Source organism: Bubalus bubalis, chromosome 22, assembly GCF_019923935.1.
Source record: "Bubalus bubalis isolate 160015118507 breed Murrah chromosome 22, NDDB_SH_1, whole genome shotgun sequence".
In the NCBI taxonomy this organism is placed as follows: Eukaryota; Metazoa; Chordata; class Mammalia; order Artiodactyla; family Bovidae; genus Bubalus; species Bubalus bubalis.
The window spans coordinates 44,089,510-44,094,805 of record NC_059178.1 but is presented as its reverse complement, the minus strand read 5'-3'; the positions used below and the strand labels follow the sequence as shown (position 1 = coordinate 44,094,805).

Here is a 5,296-nt window from a genome sequence, read left to right as displayed (position 1 = left end):
AGGGCTCCCTGTCCATCACCAACTCTCGGAGTTCACCCAAATTCATGTCCATTGAGTTGGTGATGCCATCCAACCATCTCATCCTCTGTCGTCCCCTTCTCCTTCTGCCTTCAATCTTTCCCAGGATCAGGATATTTTCAAATGAGTCAGCTCTTCGCATCAGGTGGTCAAAGTATTGGAGTTTCAGCTTTAGCATCATTCCTTCCAAAGAAATCCCAGGGCTGATCTCCTTCAGAATGGACTGGTTGGATCTCCTTGCAGTCCAAGGGACTCTCAAGAGTCTTCTCCAACACCACAATTTAAAAGCATCAGTTCTTTGGCACTCAGCTTTCTTCATAGTCCAGCTCTCACATCCATACGTGACTACTGGAAAAACCATAGCCTTGACTAGATGGACCTTTGTTGACATACTAATATCTCTGCTTTTGAATATGCTATCTAGGTTGGTCATAACTTTCCTTCCAAGGAGTAAGCGTCTTTTAACTTCATGGCTGCAATCACCATCTGCAGTGATTTTAGAGTCCCCCAAAAATAAAGCCAGCCACTGTTTCCATTGTTTCCCCATTTATTTGCCATGAGGTGATGGGACTAGATGCCATGATCTTAGTTTTCTAAATGTTGTGCTTTAAGCCAGTTTTTTTACTCTCCTCTTTCCCTTTCATCAAGAGGGTCTTTAGTTCCTATTCACTTTCTGCCATAAGGATGGTGTCATCTGCATATGCAGATTGCATCATGTGAAATGCTGGGCTCAATGAAGCACATACTGGGATGAAGATTGCCAGGAGAAATATCAATAACTTCAGATATGCAGATGACACCACCTTTATGGCAGAAACTGAAGAAGAACTAAACAGCCTCTTGATGAAAGTGAAAAAGGAGAGTGAAAAACTTGGCTTAAAACTCAACATTCAATCAACTAAGATCATGGCATCCAGTCCCATAATTTTCTGGGAAATAGATTGGGAAATTAGGGAAACAGTGAGAGACTTCAATTTTTTGGGCTCCAACAGCACTGCAGATGGTGACAGCAGCCATGAAATTAAAAGGCACTGCTCCTTGGAAGAAAAACGATGACAAACCTAGACAGCATATTAAAAAAAAAAAGACATTACTTTGTCAAAAAAACTGTCTACTCAAAGCTATGTTTTTTCCAGTAGTCATGTATGGACATGAGATTTGGATCATAAAGAAAGCTGAGCACTGAAGAATTGACGCTTCTGAACTTTGGTGTTGGAGATGACTCTTGAAGATCCCTTGGACTGCAAGGCAATCAAACCAGTCAATCCTAAAGTAAATCAGTCCTGAATATTCATTGGAAGGACTGATGCTGAAGCTGGAGCTCCAATACTTAGGCCACCTGATGTAAAGAGCCAACGTTTTAGAAAAGATCTTGATACTGGGAAAGATTGAAGGCAGGAGGAGAAGGGGATGACAGAAGATGAGATGGTTGGATGGTATCACCAACTCAGTGGACATAGGTTTGAGCAAGCTCCAGAAGTTGGTGATGGACAGGGAAGCCTGTTGTGCTGCAGTTCATAGGGTCACAAAAGTCAGACACGACTGAGAGACTGAACTGAACTGCACAGTTGGATTAAAAAATTAATAGTTAATTTATAAGGTGTAATAAAATTGTATTAACTTATTACTATGATGTTAATATGGTGTTTTGTCAAAGGCAGGGTTTGTTTTATTGCTGCTGTAATTTTTATATAATAAATGCTGGCTTCTTTTCCCTAGGGAAAAAAAAAATTATTTCCTTAGAGCATGTTAGAATAGGAAAATCTTTGCTCAGCAACATGATGTAGCTATTCTTACCAGAGGTCAGTGTTATATAATAGAAGGTCATTCCACTTTTAATATTTGAGTATGTATTCCTTAATGTACTCACACCCATGCATGACAGCTGGACTGATAAAAATGATTTCAGATGGTGGCAAAATCTGTGGTTGAACTGACTCTTATCATGTTAATTTTCCTATCAGAAAGAGAGTAAACATCAATATATCCAGGCAAATAGCAGACTTACACTCTGAGAAAGGAAATGTAAGAAAAAGAGACGCACCATCCTATGTAGAGGAAGGAAAGAACAATCATAGTAAACCACCGCACTTGCTAAAGCATCACTTAGTCAAGGCACTGCTTGGCTGCAGCTCTCTGTGGACTCAGCATAGCTGCACCTCTTAAAGCAAGGTCAAATAAATTAACCAAAGTTAATTTCTTAAAATTACTTTGTCATCAAACTTTTATGTCTCTTCTCCTGTCGTGAGTAAACCTTCAGAGTGATTCTGCCTACTTCTCGATATGTAAGCTGAAGGGGAAGATGGACATAATGTTCACTGTCATTTTTGTAAATGGCACCTTTGCTCATCTTTAAAACTCTGAGAGGAGATGGTAGAGGTAGGAAGTTAATATTATAGCACAAGCAAACACTTTAAAAAAAAACCTGAATTTGTGTTTAATTGTTGAGATCAACAGCATCAATCATTTCATATATAGAATAATACAACTTCACTTTTATTTCTCCAGGATTTTTTTTTTTTTTTTTTTTTTTTTTATGGAACGCTTCACGAATTTGCGTGTCATCCTTGCGCAGGGGCCATGCCAATCCTCTCTGTATCTGTTCCAATTTTAGTATATGTGCTGCCGAAGCGAGCACCAGGATTTTTTTTTTTTAATTTCTGGTAGCACATTCATTTGATTCCTTCATTAGGTTTAAATAATATAAATGTACTATTAATTTGGATTGGAAAAAACAGAGTGCCAGGGGAAAGAGACAAAAACATAACATTTAGAGGTGGAAACTTGTTTGGTACTCATTTTCTGGTGTTCCACAAGGGGAATAAAATAGCTCCAACAGAAGACATTTATACTGGGAAAGATTGAAGGCAAAAGAAGAAGGGAATGGCAGAGGATCAGATGGTTAGAGAGTATCACCAATTCAATGGAAATGAATCTGAGCAAACTCCAGGAAAGAATGAAGGACAGGGGAGCTAGTGTGCTACAGTCCATGGGGTTTCAAAGAATCAGACGTGATTTAGCACCTGAACAACAGCAACAACTGTTGAGGACAAGTTGATAAAGTAGTATTAACAGTTTTATTCTTGATAGAGTACACCAACCATTTTCTCTGTTCAACTGTTCATTTATTTTCTAAGATGTAACTGAAGTTCTAGAATATTTGAGGAATTTGAACATTCCCCCATGGCACTCATCTCATCTCCTTCCTCAACTCTGTTCCTGTGATACTCCCCACAACCTCAGCAGGATCAGGAGATGTTGAAAATGAGAGATGGAGGAAGATATGATTTGTGAAGCTGAAACTACTCATCAATATGGTGGATTTGAAGTTTCAAAGCACAACTAAGCTTTTCAAGTTTGTATTTTGGTTAATAACATGGAGAATTTAAGTAAGATTTTTCTTCCAAACAGTTCAAAGAGTTTCATTTCTTAGCCTCATTTTTTTTTTCCTGAAATGAGTGAAAGGGGAAAGCAGCAAAAAGTTGTCATCCTTATTCATAAGGCAGAAAACTTGATGCCATTTTCCCAATGGCAGTGAGTTGGAGGAAGACATTCATTGCACTTTATCCATGGACTGGTTTGGCTCAGAGCTCATGCCAAGATAACTCCAATTAGTAAAATCTGAGACAGACAGCTCACATATCTGAATGAATTTAACTGATTAAACATGAACAATCCCCTTGCTATGTGCAGACTACTGCTAGGTAAGAGATAGTAAAGATTAAGGCTCAGGTACCTATATAAAGTTTCATGTGAACTATTTGTTGAGCAGAATTTAATTCAAAGTTTGAGAAGAACAGACTCAGGCAGCCAGAGGAGGGGTTTTCAGAGAAAGGATTTGTAATTGTCAAATAAAATATTCAGTGTAGGCTCTGTATAAGAGGATGAGTTGGGCTTTAAAACAGAAAGATAATTTCTTAAATGTAAAGGATTAGAAACAGCATTTGAATTTGTTTGTTCTTTAAGTTTAGATGATCTGAGTAGGCTGTAAGAATTCCAACTACAAATCACAATGTATTTATCTTTGGGTAGAATGAAACCCGGAGAAGGCAATTGCACCCCACTCCAGTACTCTTGCCTGGAAAATCCCATGGATGGAGGAGCCTGGTAGGCTGCAGTCCATGGGGTCACTAAGAGTCGGACACGACTGAAGTGACTTAGCAGCAGCAGCAGCAGAACAAGACCAGTCATTGTGAAAACAGTAATTTTTACCTCAGCCTGTTCACCTAGTTTTATTTGGGTGAATCTTAGGGTCTCAGGGGCTTCCCAGGTGGTGTTTGTGCTAAAAAAAAAGCCATCTGCCAATGCAGGAAATGTAAGAGACACAGTTCAATCCCTGGGTAGGGGAGATCCCCTGGAGGAGGAAATGGCAACCCACTCAAGTATTCTTGCCTGAAGAATCCCATGGCTACAGTCCACAGGGTCATGAAGAGTCAGACACAGCTGAAGCAACTTAGCAGGCATGCATGTAGGGTACTAGCTGATGACTGTCACTGGTTGAATTTGTGTATGGCAGTGTTTTGGAAACAAGGTACAAACCAGAGCACATTCTGTAATTCAGAACATGGGAGTGTTAAATTCATCTTGAAGAAGACACACTACATGGAAGAAGGGATGAGAGGGACAAAAAGGAAGTTGGCAATAATATGGGCTTGCAGGCAATAGGCACCCAGACCAGAAGTATGCTCCAGTGGCATACTTCCTAGCTTCTTACCAGAATTTTTACTTTAAAATGGGACAATTACACAGACCTATCTGTAGCTTTTATGAATTTCAGACACCCAGTTTAAAGTTATATAATTCGTTAAGTCTCTCTAAATATATCTGCTTTTTAATTATCTTATTTAATGACCCCTCTTTATTTTCTACAATGGTCCATTTTCTGTATATCCTTTAACATATAGTTTGATTCTAGCCTCCCTGGTAAATATGTCCATAGCTCATCTAAACTCATACAGTTCCATCACATTGTTTTCTCAGCCAATATATTCATGAACAACATCCTTCAGCTATCTGCTATCTGCCACCAAGATTTGTCCTAAGATAAATGTTCATGCTTGAAATTTCTAGATTCAATTCATTGAAACTGTTTTCTTTCTAGAAAGACACTTCTAAAACAGCTTATCCTTCAAAAAGTCTTCCCAAGCTCATTGCTAATCTTTGATGCTTTCCCTCAAACTGAAGTTCTTCCCTTCTTCATCACTGAATTAAATTCCCTTACCTTTTTGCTCACACATAATTTAAACACATAAGTAATGTAAGGTCTCTAATGCATTCC

General features: G+C 38.7%; 1 non-coding gene across 1 annotated transcript; it reads right to left on the bottom strand.

The window, feature by feature from the left end:
• Positions 1 to 2,548: 2,548 nt before the first annotated feature.
• Positions 2,549 to 2,656, bottom strand: LOC112581476. The gene has a single exon (XR_003106059.2). It is a non-coding gene; the product is annotated as a U6 spliceosomal RNA (small nuclear RNA).
• Positions 2,657 to 5,296: the final 2,640 nt, after the last annotated feature.